The sequence below is a fragment of the Gnatocerus cornutus genome, chromosome 8 (assembly GCF_029298725.1).
Source record: "Gnatocerus cornutus isolate USDA-ARS CGAHR chromosome 8, icGnaCorn1.1, whole genome shotgun sequence".
NCBI lineage: Eukaryota > Metazoa > Arthropoda > Insecta > Coleoptera > Tenebrionidae > Gnatocerus > Gnatocerus cornutus.
The window spans coordinates 8,148,326-8,165,350 of NC_142240.1; the positions used below are offsets into that span (position 1 = coordinate 8,148,326).

At 30.5% G+C, this 17,025-nt stretch overlaps 1 protein-coding gene across 7 annotated transcripts in view; it reads right to left on the reverse strand.

Moving 5' to 3' along the window:
* Window positions 1–17,025, reverse strand: part of LOC148169435 (interference hedgehog-like) — a 40,642-nt gene that overhangs the window by 11,311 nt on the left and 12,306 nt on the right. For all 7 annotated transcript variants that reach the window (XM_088042815.1, XM_088042816.1, XM_088042819.1 and 4 more), the window contains exon 2: window positions 6,263–6,310. The gene's annotated coding sequence lies outside the window, so the exon portion shown is untranslated. The remainder of the gene's footprint in view (window positions 1–6,262; window positions 6,311–17,025) is intronic.

A 17,025-nucleotide genomic window follows, 5' to 3' on the forward strand; every position in this document is an offset into this window, starting at 1 on the left:
ACGTCCAAGTTGTTTTAACTTCTTTCGCTCAAACAATAAATTAAAGTAATTCTATCCCTGTTCAGGCTCGTTGAGGTATAATTAAAATCTATGAGTTATGGTCTTGGAGTTTGCCAACCTCCCATGAAAAAGGCCTTCAATTTCTGTTCGAAAGATCCGGTACAGTTGATCAAACGCTCTAGTGCGGTTATGGCTTTGACTTTTAAACCGTTTATAGCCACCTTACCGCAAACCCCTATAATCATAATAAGTGGTTGGGTCTCATCTAGCTTGAAATGAACCGTAATAAATATTCTAAATCTCTTTTCAAATATGCAATTTAAAAGGGCATTGCGAGTTATTGATGACTATTTTTTGGGCATATTTTTACACTAGGTTCCTTATGCTTTTAAGAAAAACTAGATTATCTGGCCTTAAGTTCCACTTAGTAATAGAAACTTTCAAAAAAAATTAACAATGTTTTTACAAAAATTAAGATAATACGTTATTAGAAATAATGGCTAACAAAGATATATTAAAATTAACTCAAATTCAACAACTTTTATGGACTATTTAACCTTAAAAATAACGCCCACAAATTTCGTTCTTGTGACACCAAAAATGTGGAAATTAAACCGCGTTCAAGTTTTTTTTGTAATTTTTTTTAGCTACTCGAAATAAAAATTTCTTTAAATTCTCCTTTTCGCTCTAAATTTTTGTAAATCGGCACTGTAAATAAGACAGTCAAGAGTGATAATCTCCACAAATTTAGTTAAAATCACTTAACAAATAAAAAAATTGAAGAATCTTAAAAAAAATTGGTGACATTTTTATGGTTTTAAAACGAAAATTTTAAAAAATTCGAGTTTTTAATCAAAATTTTTGCAAATTTGTGATATTACTAAAACAAACAAAAGAAACAACATGCATAATTTTCGTTCCTGTCGTACTAGAAATAACGAAATTACAGTGTTGAAAAAATTGATATTTTCACTAAATAAAAATTTCTAAATATTCTCTTTTTTTGGTCTAAATTTTTCTAAAAACTCTTAATAAGACAGTAAAGACTTATAAACTTCACAAATTTGGTTATAGTGGCATTAAAAATGAAGAACTTACAGGTTGTTTAAAATTTTTGGTCACATTTTTTTTTGGTTAAAAAACAAAAATTTTTCTTCACTCCTCGAAATCAAAATTTCTAAAAATTCTCTTTTTCGGTCTAAATTTTTCTAAATTGACGCTCTTAATAAGACAGTTGAGAGTGATAATCTCCACGAATTTAGTTAAAATCGCATAAAAAATAAAGAAATGACAGGATTAAAAAAAAATTGGTGGCATTTTTTTGGTCTTAAAACGAAAATTTGTAAAAATTCGACTTTTTGATCTAAATTTTTGCAAATTAGTGATTACTAAAACAAACAAAAGAAACAACATGCATAAATTTCGTTCCTGTCGCACTAGAAATAACGAAATTACAGTGTTGAAAAAATTGACATTTTCAGTTGTCCAGATAAAAATTTCTAAATATACTCCTTTTTGGTTTAAATTTTTCTAAATTGGTACTATATTAATAAGACAGTCAAGACTTATAAACTCCACAAATTTCCAAATATTCCAACCATTTGAGCGTTATGTTTATGGGGGTTTGCGGTAAGGTAGCTGTAAACGATTTAAAAAGTCAAAGCCATAACCGCACTAGAGCGTTTGTTAAACTGTAAAATTGCCAGCATCCAAAATCCACTCGAGATTTTTATTAGAGTCCCCTTTTAATCATCTTCAAAGGTTCGAATTTGGGTACCTGCGTTTTATGAGCGCCGAGAAGTCGTTCAGCGACATAAAATTTCGTTCTCCGACTCTACAATAAATTCCCCGATAGGGAACAGGTTCAACTCGACCAAAAGGTTCATAATATGTTCCGATCGTGCTCGCTAAACATGGTCGTCGTTTTTTCTTCTCATTGTAATTGACAATTCAATTCAGCAAACCCGGTTCAGTTTTCTTCTCGGAACGATTTCGCGATGTCTTTTGTTCTGCCGCTCCCGCATTTTATTTGTTTTTGTCCGGTGACATTTTTAACTCAATTTAACAAACCGGGTGACTGGTTTTTAAAGCTCCGTTCACCACTCGGGAGCAATTAAATTTTATTTGTTATATATCTTAATTACTCAAGAATGTCACTTTTTCGTGGACGACGACGACAGGGAGTCATTTAAATAACTCCAGGTTTGCCACCGGGAAACTCGCTTTTTGCTTGGCGCTGTGAACGGGGCTTCACCATTCTGGGGTTTTTGCAGGACTACGTTCTTTGTGGAGGCATGTTTCCGGTCCACCTTTCATGACGGTTTCGGGTTTTTTACGTTTCCTGCCCAAGTCGGTAATTATATTTTTCGACAATCTAACATTAATAGTTATTTATTTCACTAGGCTAGAAAATGGTCTTTTGGAGTTTCCGAGCATTTTCAAAACATTTTCTAGGCGTGTCAAACACGAAATTTTGTGCGCCGACAATTATTAATAAAATTCAGACCATTCCTATCAGTCCACTCTCAAGTGCAAATTTTCTAAAATTCTTGAGTGTAAATCCGGCTTTCAATTCTTTAGGGAGAAAATTAGGGGAAAATTGAATTACGATTTTTGAGGTTAACACGTTGTCAAGGTTTGGTGTCAACATCTCACATTTAGTTAAGATTTAATCAAAGGTTAATTCCAAAAGAGATATTTGCAATATCCTAGAGTAAATTTCGTATTTTCGCTAATTTTATGACTACAAGAATGAAATTTGTAGGCATTACTACTTTTGACACGTTTATTAACTATAGCAAATTTCAAAATCTTAGAGCCAGAAACTGATTTTATAGAATTTTTCATTTTAGAACGAACTAAAAATTTTCAATATTTTAGATTAAATTTCGTATTTTCGCTAATTTTATGACTACAAGAATGAAATTTGGAGGCATTACTACTTTTGACACGTTTAATGGCCCTAGCAAATTTCAAAATCTTAGATCCAGAAACTGATTTTCTAGAAATTTTTATTTTAGAACAAACTAAAATTTTTAATATTTTAGATTAAATTTCGTATTTTCGCTAACTTTATGACTACAAGAATGAAATTTGGAGGCATTACTACTTTTGACACGTTTATTAAGTTTAGCAAATTTCAAAATCTTAGAGCCAGAACCTGATTTTACAGATTTTTTTTATTTTCAGGCAGACTAAAAATTTCGAATATTCTAGATTAAGTTTCGTATTTTCCTTAACTTTTGGGATAGAAAAATGCAATTCGAGACATTATTATTTTTGACACGTTTACTAACTCTGTCAAATTTCAAAATTTTAGAACCAGTAACAGATTTTTTAGAATTTTTATTTCAGAACGGACTAAAAATTTTCAATATTTTAGAATAAATTTTGTATTTTCCCTAATTTTATGACTACAAGAATGAAATTTGGAGGCATTACTACTTTTGACACGTTAATTAACTCTAGCAAATTTTAAAATTTTAGAGCCAGAAACTGATTTTATAGAATTTTTTATTTTCAGACGGACTAAAAGTTTTAAATATTCTAAATTAAATTTCGTATTTTCGTTAATTTTTGGGATAGACAAATGCAATTTCGAGGCATTATTATTTTTGACACGTTTATTAACTCTGTCAAATTTTAGAATTAGGAATAGATTTTTTACAATTTTGTTTATTTCAGAACGGACTCAAAATCTCCAATATTTTAGATTAAATTTCGTAATTTTCTTTAATTTTATGAATACAAGAATTAAATTTTAAGGCATTAGTACTTTCGACACGTTAATTACCTCTGTCAAATTTAAAAATTTTAGAATCAGTAGCAGATTTTTTATAATTTTTTATTTTAAGAGGTACCGTCAATTATCTAGATTAAATTTCATATTTTCGCTAATTTTAGGAATACAAAAATGAAATTTGGAGGCATTACTACTTTTGACACGTTAATTAACTCTAGCAAAATTTCAAAATGTTAGATCCAGAAACTGATTTTATAGAATTTTTTATTTTCAGACGGACTAAAAATTTCGAATATTCTAGATTAAATTTCGTATTTTCGTTAATTTTTTGGATGGAAAAATGCAATTTCGAGGCATTATTATTTTTGACACGTTTATTAACTCTGTCAAATTTCAAAATTTTAGAACCAAAAACATTTTTTTTAAATATTGTTATTTTGAAATGGACTAATTTTTAATATTCTGGATTAAATTTTGTTATTTCGCTAATTTTAGTAATACAAAACTGAAATTTGGGAGCATTACTACAATTGAGACACTTATTAACTCTGCTAAATTTAAAAATTTTAAAGCCATTAACTGAATTTTAAAATAAAATATATTTTTCATTTTAAGACGGACTAAAAATTTGCAATATCCTAGATTAAATTTCGTATTTTCGCTAATTTTTGGGATGGAAAATTACAATTTCCAGACATTATTATTTTTGACACGTTTACTAACTCTGTCAAATTTCAAAATTTTAGAACCAGTAACAGATTTTTTAGAATTTTTATTTTAGAACGGACTAAAATTTTTTTACTATTTTAGAATAAATTTTGTATTTTCGCTAATTTTATGACTACAAGAATGAAATTTGGAGGCATTGCTACTTTAGACACGTTTATTAACTCTAGCAAATTTCAAAATCTTAGAGCCAGAAACTGATTTTACAGAAATTTTTTATATTCAAACGAACTAAAAATTTCGAATATTCTAGATTAGGTTTCGTATTTTCGTTAATTTTTGGGATAGAAAAATGCAATTTCAAGGCATTATTATTTTTGACACGTTTATTAACTCTGTCAAATTTTAGAATTTTAGAAGCAGTAATAGATTTTTTAGAATTTTTTTTATTTCAGAACGGACTAAAAATTTCCAATATTTTAGATTAAATTTCGTATTTTCGCTAATTTTATGAATAAATGAATGACATTTTTAGGCATTACTACTTTTAGAATTTTAAAATCAGTAGCCGGTTTTTTAGAATTTTTTATTTTAAGAGGTACCGTCAATTATATAGATTAAATTTAATATTTTCGCTAATTCGCTGTCGCTCGTTCGTGCTTTAAACAATTTCGATTATTAATCGCCTTCATTAACAAACTAGTTTATTAAATAACTATTTCGGATGGTAATTATGACTAGGTACTTACAGTGACACTCGGTACTCAATACACAAAGCGTAATAAATCTCCCTCAGGCACGAAAAATGATCAATGCATATTTCGAAGACTCGACTTGCATTCTCAGACAATATAATTGCACAGTTCAGTTTTATAAATACGTGAATTTATGTGCTTCGTAACATCCGATAAAACGGCGACATTTCAAAAGCATCATCTGAGTCATTCAAAGAATGTGGTCGACTCTTCTAAATGTTATCAGCGCTTCCCGCGTTATGACTTTACAATATGACACCTGCTTTTAGTGGCAACATGGAGACGATAAAATCTCGCTGCAAACTGCAGTAGACGAGCAGTTCGATTAACATTCCTCTGCCTCTTTGAAACGGCAATTACCTGTTTCGGTGCCTCTAAACCTATGCAAAATGATGAATAATTGGCTTGTTTTGACAGAACCGCACCCTTAAAATTAGCTCGCGTAATTTCGAAAAGTGCACCCTTATATACAAGATCTTGTCTGATGGGTGGAGCTGAGAAGAACCAATTGCTCATTGTCCAACGCGATTATGGTAATTAAAGGCTCAGACAAAATGCAATCTTACCTTGTGTGAAATATGGAGAATCGGCGAATGGTCACACCTTCTCCATGTTCACGTCTTCAGCTGACCATCAGGGTCATGGGAAGATTGCTTTAGTCGTGCGTGCTAAAGTCACATGTTCAAAATCAGAGCAAGAGAGCTTCAATATCAGAAATGAGATGATTCATACGGCAAAACCGAATTAAGTTTTTGTGGCCCCCCTGCCCAAACCCGGCCATTGCTTCTAATTACAAGAACATTCGAACACCTGTTTGGTCCTCCGACAGACGCGCATTCATCTTGGAATCCATCCAGTAACCACCACAATACAAACACGATTATTTGCTCTTCTCCGTCTGAATAAAATGAGCGATGAATAATAACCACCGACGACAACTCAGGAAGTGTTTCTTTTTATTCCGATCATTTTCTAAATTCCCGTGGCGGCACGCAGAGCTCGAAAGCTCAGTACTATTTATCTATAAATACCCGGACGTAAATAAACACGATCATTATGACATGAGAGAGATTTCGTGACAATATAAATCTCGGCGTACCTTAACGGGAGAAATTCCTGCTGTTTCAATGGCTCATGTTCGACAACCCTGAAAAAAAGAACAGGAATTAGTTGAGTGGAAGAAAAATGAAAAGGTGGTGGCAATAATATAAAAGAACACAACCACCGTACAGTCCGAGTTCGGTCGTTGCTCGGGAGTGTATTCTGCATTCTTCAGGGCCGGTACTACGGATCTTGGTGCTATAAACCAAAGCCTGCCTGCTATCTCGGTATAGTGGCGCCGATGGAATTCTCACTTTTATGTTGGTCGAAAAACAACTCAAAAAAAATCGGTTTCGGGTTCTAAAATTTTCCACTGTGGTAGAGTTAATAGGCGTGGCAAAAGTAATAATGCTTCCGAATTTTATTCTTCTAAAAAATCTATTACTGGTTCTGCAATTTTGCACTTTGGCAGAGTTAATAAGCGTGTCGAAAGTAGTACTGCCTACTAATTTCACTTTTGTATTACTAAAATTAGCGAAAATATAAAATTTTATCTAGGATATTGTAAATTTTTAGTCCGTCTTATAATTATAGTCAGAATTTTATAACTCTGGTTAAACTCCGCCTACCTTTAAGGCCAATAGAATTTTGGATAAAAGTCTGATTTAATCTGCAACATTTTGATAGTTCGTTGATATTTGTCTGAACTCAGGGTGGATCTGTCTACACATTAGAAGATGAAACACCATAAAAATCGACGAAGGTTTCACGATTAATTGAATTTCTGCAAGACTGCAAATCTTCTTGACAAGTGTGGCACTTAAGACGTCAAATTTTTAATTATGTTGGGTAAAGGAGGCTAGCCATTCCTTGATTCGACAAATTCAAATCGTCATTTGTTTATATGGGCGGGGTTAAACCAAAGTTATAAAATTCCTAAGAAATTAAATTTTTTTAAAAAATCTGGTTATGGATTTAAATTTTTTTAATTTAGCAGAGTTAATAAGTGTCTAGTATTAATGCTCCCGAATTTCATTCTTGTATTCCTAGCATTAGCGAAACTACGAAACTTAATCTAGAATATTAAAAATTAGTCCATTTTAAAATAAAAACATCTAAAAAAAATGTTTTTGGTTCTAAAATCTTGAAATGTGACAGAGTTAATAAATGTGTCAAAAATAATAATGCCTCAAAATTGCAATTTTCTATCCCAAAAATTGACGAAAATACGAAATTTAATCTAGAATATTCAAAATTTTTAGTCCGTCTGAAAATAAAAAAAATCTGTAAAATCAGTTCCCGGTTCTAAGATTTTGAAATTTGTTAGAGTTAATAAGCGTGTCGAAAGTAGTACTGCCTACTAATTTCATTCTTGTATTCCTAAAATTAGCGAAAATACGAAATTTAATCTACGATATTGTCCGTCTGCTTAAAATTAAAAATTAATTTTATTTTAAAATTCAGTTAATGGTTTTAAAATTTTTAAATTTAGCAGAGTTAATAAGTGTCTTAATAGTAGTAATGCTCCCAAATTTCATTCTTGTATTCCTAAAATTAGCGAAACTAGGAAACTTAATGTAGAATATTGAAAATTTGTCCATTTTAAAATAAAAATATCTAACAAAAAATGTTTTTGGTTCTAAAATTTTGAAATTTGACAGAATTAGTAAACGTGTTAAAAACATAATGTCTCGAAATGGCATTTTTCAATCCAAAAAATTAACGAAAATACGGAATTTAATCTAGAACATTCGAAATTTAATCCGTATGAAAATAAAAAATTCTATAAAATCAGTTTCTGGTTCTAAAATTTTAAAATTTGCTAGAGTAAATAAACGTGTCAAAAGTAGTAATGCCACCAAATTTCATCCTTGTAGTCATAAAATTAGCGAAATTACGAAGTTTAATCTAAAATATTGAAAATTTTTAGTCCGTTCTAAAATAAAAAATTCTAAAAAATCTGCTACTGATTCTAAAATTTTTAAATTTGACAGAGTTAATTAACGTCCCAAAAGTACTAATGCCTAAAAATTTAATTCTTGTATTCATAAAATTAAAGAAAATTACGAAATTTAATCTAAAATATTGGATTTTTAATACGCTCTGAAATAAAAAAAATCTAAAAAAAATATCACTGGTTCTAAAATTCTAAAATTTGCCAGTGTTAATAAACGTAGCAAAAATAATAATGCCTCGAAATTGCATTTTTCTGTTTCAAAAATTAAGGAAAATACAAAATTTAATCTACATAGAATATTCGAAATTCTTAGTCTGTCTGAAAATAAAAAAAAAATTGTAAAATCAGTTTCTGGCTCGAAGATTTACAAATTTGCTAGAGTTAATAAACGTGTCAAAAGTAGTAATGCCTCCAAATTTCATCCTTGTAGTCATAAAATTAGCGAAAATTTAAAATTTAATCTAAAATATTGAAAATTTTTAGTCCGTTCTAAAATGAAAAATTCTAAAAAATCTGTTACTGGTTCTAAAATTTTAAAATTTGTCTAAATTAATAAGAGTGTCAAAAATATAACAATGCATTCAAATTTCATTTTTGTATTCCTAAAAATAGCGAAAATATGAAATTTAAAATAGATAATTGTACCTCTTAAAATAAAAAATTCTAAAAAATCTGCTACTGATTCTAAAATTTTTAAATTTGACAGAGTTATTTAACGTGTCAAAAGTACTTATGTCTAAAAATTTGATTCTTGTATTCATAAAATTAAAGGAAATTACGAAATTTAATCTAAAATATTGGAAATTTTTAATCCGCTCTGAAATAAAAAAAATTCTAAAAAAATCTATCACTGGTTCTAAAATTCTAAAATTTGCCAGAGTTAATAAACGTGTCAAAAATAATAATGCCTCGAAATTGCATTTTTTTGTTTCAAAAATTAACGAAAATACGAAATTTAATCTAGAATATTCGAAATTCTTAGTCTGTCTAAAAATAAAAATCTGTAAAATCAGTTTCAGGCTCTAAGATTTACAAATTGCTAGAGTTAATAAACGTGTCAAAAGTAGTAATGCCTCCAATTTCATTCTTGTAGTCATAGAATTAGCGAAAATACGAAATTTAATCTAAAATATTGGAAATTTTTAGTCCGTTTTGAAATAAAAAAAATTCTAAAAAATCTATTACTGGTTCTAAAATTCTAAAATTTGCCAGGGTTAATAAACGTGTCAAAAATAATAATGCCTTGAAATTGCATTTTTCTATCCCAAAAATTAACGAAAATACGAAATTTAATCTAGAATATTCGAAATTTAGTGAATTTAGTGAATTTAGAACCGTCTGGTTCTAAGATTTTGAAATTTGCTATAGTTAATAAACGCGTCAAAAGTAGTAATGCCTAAAAATTTCATTCTTGTAGTCATTAAATTAGCGAAAATATGAAATTTAATCTAGATAATTGACTGTACCTTTTAAAATAAAAAATTCTAAACAATCTGCTGATTCTAAAATTTTAAAATTTGACAGAGTTAATGAACGTGTCAAAAGTAGTAATGCCTAAATATTTTAATCTTGTATTTATAAAATTAATGAAAATTACGAAATTTAATCGAAAATATTGGAAATTTTTAAAAACTTCATTCAAAATATTTTCGCTTCTACTAACTTTTTTATTCTCCATCCGTAGAAATTGCTATTATGGTTTCAAATTTCTGTTTAAAATGACCACAGTTCTTGTTCGTCCTAACGAGATGTTCGTGTTAACGAAGGTTCACTGTATATTATCGTACCGGACAAAAAAATGGTTAAATTGACGTTAAGAGCTCTTTCGGGCCCTTGAAGGGCCGTGGGAAATTCCAATTATTTTCACACGAAAACTTTGCAAGCTCTAACGAGAAAATAATGATTATGACCTCCAGTAAAAAGCCAACACTTATTCCCTACAGATGAAGACTTATTTTTAAATTGGGCCGCATGTTCGAAACGTGCAGGTAATAAATTTCGAACACAGTGCCAGAAAAAATGTAACAGGAAGCACATCGCCTGCAATAAACGATTTTATAACAGCAACAGTAGAAATCTCTTTTGAAATCCACCGCGGATTTGATCAAATCACTGGATAATTACATCCACTAATCATTCTGAGCGAGTCGGATCCGTGGAAAATTGGTTAGACGCTTGTCGAAATTCAGGGGCACTTCACATGACGGATTGGCCGGTTTTAAGAATCTCAACTATTTTACTTTCAGAGGATGAAGTTTGGAATATGGAAATTGATAGGAAATATTAATGATAATGCAGTGAGTGCACGACTGGAGAAAGGCCACGGTTTAATGATTCAGATGAAGGATTATTTCTGTCATTGGCAATGACATTCACTAAATTCAATGTCGCAAAAAATTACTAAACATTGGACGAGATTATGAAGGCTTTCTGTATCTAGAAGCAAAATTAATAGGTGCTAAAACTCGGAAATCCCCACTTCATTTTAAATTATGTTTACAACCAAAAATAGAAGTGAACGTCATGGAAAATATTAATTCTCAATAATTACACCAGTCAACAAATTTTGGACGCAAGTCATTTCTAAAGTAGAATTGCCTCCTGATTCTAAATCCGTTTTGACAACACACCTAAATTTTATTAACCGTTATTGCTTAAATTTTTTCGTTTTTGATAATTTTTTAAAAAATATTTTTTGTAAAAGTATTACACATTTCTGAATCAAGAAAATTAATATCTTCCAAATTATGAAAAAAAATATGGGTGCCAATTTAAAATAAGAAAGTTGAATATCGCCCAAAATATACTAAGACATTTAGAAAAATTCTAAAATCATCAGTTTATAGTAAATTAAGAGCCATTTAATTTTGCTATTTCGCATCATATAAACACATTCGACATTCGACATCAAAGAAGTGTTAACTCTTGTAAGAACTTTGTAAGAAAGTTGGTCAAGAATGTCTCTGAATCCGTACCTGATCGAGCAAAAAAAGTCTTTAATAAAAAATTCAAAATCGCGAGACTTAGAGAAAATAAAAGAAGAGATTAAAATCAAAAAAAGTAAAATTGTATAAAATAGAAGAAGAGCGATTGCAATTGTTTTATTCGAGAAGAATCTGAAGCAGCGGGAAAAAGATGGAAAATTAGCGGACATAAAATGGAGGAACTCTCAATGAAATGGGGCAAAAACAGAGTAAGAAGAAACAAAACTCGTCTTCAACTCTTGAGATAAAAGAACAGATAACCATAAAAATTGTGAAAAAGCAAATGAAGAAACTCATAGAATGGAGAAATGGACCGGCCAATTCGAATAAGATAAAACAAACTCCTAAAACCATGAGAGAAAAGGATAAGAATCAAACTGGGTTAAATGAAGAACGAAGAACGACATAGGTTGGAAAAAATTTCAATAGAAATGGGACACAAAGAAAAATTACACCACTAGAACCGTAAGAAAACAGAAGAGATAAAAGTCTAAATATGCAAAACGAAGGACATCATATAATAGAAAAATGGCGAAAAATTCAATGAAATGGGATAGAAATCCAATTAGAAAAAGAAAATCCTCTGGTAAAGCAGTAAAATAAGAGGAGAAATAAAAATTGGCAAAATCGCAAAATGAAAAATGTCACAGAATATGCAGTTAAAAACGAAAATTCAATAGAAATTCGGCGAAAACAGCATAAAATGGAGAAAATTTTAAAAGGATAGAAAGCGAATAAGAAAAAACAAATCAATGAGATAAAAACCATGACAAAATGAATTTAAAATTCAATGAATTGCATTGTTTTGAACAGGTCTAAATTACGTAAAAATTTCAGACTGAGATTTAAGACTGAGAAATTACCAAGCACAAATTTAGAAAATCTAAAGAATAAAAAAAAATTATCCAAAGAATTTAGAGAATCTGGCAAACCCAATATATTTACACAGTTCAAAAAATCATTATAATTGGAAAATCAAGATAATTCAAAGAATCTATGAAACATTCTTATACCGAGAAAATTGTGAAAATAAACAAAATTTAGAAAATTTAAAACATTCAGACAGTCTGAGAGAGAATCTAAAACTACAGAAAAATTAAGAAGAAAAATCGAAGAATAGAAAACATCTCAGTAATCCGGAAAATCTTCTAAAAAAGATCTTGAGAAATCAATTTAAAGAATTTGGAGAATTCAGAAGATACAAAAATCTCTCGATGCCTGAGAATTTAGAGAATCTTATAAATTTATGGCACCCAAAAAACAGAAAATTTGAAAATAGTAAACAATTTTAGACATTTTAACAAAGATGGATAATTTAAAAAAAACTCTTTCAGAAAACAAATTTTGGTTCACTAAGCAGTGCTCAGGTAATTTTCGGTATTGCGTTAGGGGGTGCTTAATCAAAAAAAATCCAGTTAGAAAAAGCAAATCCTCTGGTAAAGCAGTAAAATAAGAGGAGGAATAAAAATCAAAATTGGCAAAATCGTAAAATGAAAAATATCATAAAATATGCAGTTAGAAGCGAAAATTCAATAGAAATCCGGCGAAAAACAGCATAAAATGGAGAAAATTTTAAAACGGCAGAAATCGAATAAGAAAAAGCAGATCAATGAGATAAAAACCATGACAAAATTAATTTAAAATTGGGGAACAATTCAATAGAAGGCCAAAAATGGATTAAAACTCTTAGAACCTTGGGATAAATAATACATAAAAATGGCATGAAATGCAGCAAATTTCAATAGAAATGGGACAGAATAAGACAAAGAAAAAATAAGTTCCAGAACAATGTGATAAAATTAAAAAAATAGCAAAACGTATAATTTTACAGATTAAAAAAAATGCTGCAAAAATCAATTGAAGAATAAACAAATGTGGGTCAGAGCAATGTATTTGTCAGTACAAGGTAAGATGTAATAATTCAAAATTATTACTTTAGTTTTCCAAAATACTGACTTTCGAGCAATCCATAATTTTGTAAGATTTCAAGAAACAGTGAAAAATCAAATTTTTGTACCTACAGTAGAACCAAACAATTTTTTTTTTCAAAAATATCTCTATATTTGGACCTGACTGAGCAAAACAGACTTTCAATTCGGAATTAGGAGGCTATTCAACTTTAGAAATGACTTTTCAGTTCTCCAGTGTACAAATTTTGTACAAATTTTGTTGACTAGTGTTATTACAGCTTTGCATTGCTTTGAAGAAGTCTAAATTATGTAAGAATTTCATATTTTAAAACTGAGAAATTACCAAGTACATATTTAAAAAATGCAAAGAATAAAAAAAATCTATAATCCTGAAAATTTAAAAAAGTTTGCAGGACAAAATCCTGAGAATTTAGAGGATCTGGCAAACTCAAAAAATTAACACAGTTCAAAAAATTATTACGATTAGAAAATCTAGATAATTCTAAGAATTTATGAAACATTCCTATAGCAGAAAATTGTCTGAGAAAGAATCTAAAAATACAGAAAAATTAAGAAGAAAAATCGAAGAATCTAGAAAAAATCTCGATAATCCGGAAAATCTTCTAAAAAAGATCTTGAGGAATCTATCTAAAGAATTTGAAGAATCTCTCGATGCCCGAGAATTTAGAGAATCTTTCAAATTTATGGCACCCAAAAAACAGGAAATTAAAAAAATAGATTAGAAATTTAATATTATAATATAAAATAATAATAATAAATAATATTTAATATAAATTTAATAGATTAGATTAGAAAATTAGAAAAATAGTAAACAATTTTAGACATTTTAAAAAATATTAAAATTTAAAAAAAACTCTTTCAGAAAACAATTTTTTGTATAGTAAAACAGAAAATTATGGTGTTGACTTGTGTTAGTTTACTAACTAGAAGGCGAAAATAATTCAGAAAAGGCTAAACTTCGCTAATCTGAACGGAAAAACGAGAGAAAAACCTAAGAAAAATTGGAAAGTTAAGAATTTGAAAAAATTCCATTTTTGTCAGTTTGAAGTAATTTCCCAATAAAGCTTGACCTGTACCGTTTGCGTTGTTTTGAAATTGATTTATCTTCATTAACAGGTGCCCACGTAAGGTGTGACAGGAGAGATCGAAAAAAGCTGGCGCCATCAGCTTCCAACACTCGAAGAATGTCTCAAAATTATACAAACAAGTTATCCGAAATTGACTAATAAAGATTGGCCGACAAGGAATTTACATTTGCATCGTGTTGAATGCCGTAGATGACTAAAACCATGTCGGTTTTAAATTTAGATAAACATCATCGGAGCCAATTAGAAACGAGGAAAATTTCTTTTCCGCGCCGAAAAACTGTATAATTAGGACATGTGCCTCGTGTGCCAAGAATATTTTAATTTTTCCGAGTTATCGTGGCGGTTAATTTGCAACGTAAAAATGTGTACCTCGCATATTTATAAACAGTTTATTTCTGAATTGCGTCCCTCGGCGCCACGAAATGCCACGCAAAGCATTCAAGTGTCATTTGCATAATAAAAACTTGTCCTGTGTTAAAATACTTGCACCAATTTAAATGTGTCTTCCAGGACTTGTCCGCCATAAACGAAACAGTTCAATTTCGCAGTTAAATTGCTTTTAAATGAGGGATAATTGTAATGACTGTGTAATGAAAAATGTTGTTCGCTTTGGAAAAATAATTAATTTTTTATCCAACACAAGTAATTAATTTAATCAATGGCCGTCCGTCGGTGAAACAAATATTGTTATAAATCAGGCGGGCATCTAAACATGGAACAAGTTTTCAGCGTTAATGTTGGCTTTTAGAAAAAATCTTAAGAACCATGAAAAGCAAGTTTGGCGCTGGAAAAAATTTTCGGAATGTGGTTGATGCACATTCAAGTGGTGTTACTCACGAAGGAGTGTTCCCATTATTTATGGAGTTGCAAATTATAATGGTCTCTTTTCCAAATCATCAAAGGAATATAGAAACGTGTTTGTTTTTTTCTTACAAAACCACAACATCAAAGAAAACATGCATGAAAGTAGACCGATGAATACATTAGAAATGTTTAACCAGCAAATATTGTTCTTTAAGTTATTATACACTTTACATAAGAACACTTGACTTCGAGTATCGTGTACTTTGGGAGAGTAAATCATAACACGAAGATACGAAATACAGGTTGCAATAAACAAAGGGGGGAGATAAAAAACACGATTTCCTGCTTACCGGTGATAAGGAGCAGATAGAAATTAGAAGAGACAGAAGTCATACAGATAACGCTAAAACACAATCGAAACCGTAATCATAGAAGCTACGTAGAAATAATGTGATGCAAAATTAGAAACAACACTGAGGAAAATAAGAACAAAACAAATAAGAAAAGCACGAAATTTACAAAACCACCAATTTTTATCAAGATTCTATGGCTGAATTGCAAGAAAACAGCAGAAATCTGCACGAAATCATCAAAATTCTTAAAGAAATCCACTTATTTCGATGCAAAACGACGATTTCTCGCTGATTTTCGCCGTTTTCTGGCTTGAATTCGCAAAAGAAGAGCTCGAAGTCTACAAAACCCCCAATTTTTATCAAGATTCAACGGCTGAATTGCAAGAAATCAGCAGAAATCTGCACGAAATCATCAAAATTCTTAGAGAAATCCGCTCATTTCGATGCAAAACGACGATTTCTCGCTGATTTTCGATGTTTTCTGGCTTGAATTCGCAAAATAAGAGCTCGAAATCTACAAAACCACCAATTTTCATCAAGATTCAACGGCTGAATTGCAAGAAAACAACAGAAATCTGCACGAAATCATCAAAACTCTAAGAGAAATCCGCTTATTTCGATGCAAAACGACGATTTCTCGCTGATTTTCGCCGTTTTCTGGCTTGAATTCGCAAAAGAGCTCGAAATCTACAAAACCACCAATTTTTATCAAGATTCAACGGCTTAATTGCAAGAAAACAGCAGAAATCTGCACGAAATCATCAAAATTCTTAAAGAAATCCACTTATTTCGATGCAAAACGACGATTTCTCGCTGATTTTCGCCGTTTTCTGGATTGAATTCGCAAAAGAGCTCGAAATCTACAAAACCACCAATTTTCATCAAGATTCAACGGCTGAATTGCAAGAAAACAACAGAAATATGCACGAAATCATCAAAACTCTAAGAGAAATCCGCTTATTTCGATGCAAAACGACGATTTCTCGCTGATTTTCGCCGTTTTCTGGCTTGAATTCGCAAAGAAGAGCTCAAAATCTACAAAACCACCAATTTTTATCAAGATTCAACGGCTGAATTGCAAGAAAACAGCAGAAATCTGCACAAAATCATCAAAATTCTTAAAGAAATCCACTTATTTCGATGCAAAACGACGATTTCTCGCTGATTTTCGCCGTTTTCTGGATTGAATTCGCAAAAGAGCTCGAAATCTACAAAACCACCAATTTTCATCAAGATTCAACGGCTGAATTGCAAGAAAACAACAGAAATATGCACGAAATCATCAAAACTCTAAGAGAAATCCGCTTATTTCGATGCAAAACGACGATTTCTCGCTGATTTTCGCCGTTTTCTGGCTTGAATTCGCAAAGAAGAGCTCAAAATCTACAAAACCACCAATTTTTATCAAGATTCAACGGCTGAATTGCAAGAAAACAGCAGAAATCTGCACAAAATCATCAAAATTCTTAAAGAAATCCACTTATTTCGATGCAAAACGACGATTTCTCGCTGATTTTCGCCGTTTTCTGGATTGAATTCGCAAAAGAGCTCGAAATCTACAAAACCACCAATTTTCATCAAGATTCAACGGCTGAATTGCAAGAAAACAACAGAAATATGCACGAAATCATCAAAACTCTAAGAGAAATCCGCTTATTTCGATGCAAAACGACGATTTCTCGCTGATTTTCGCCGTTTTCTGGC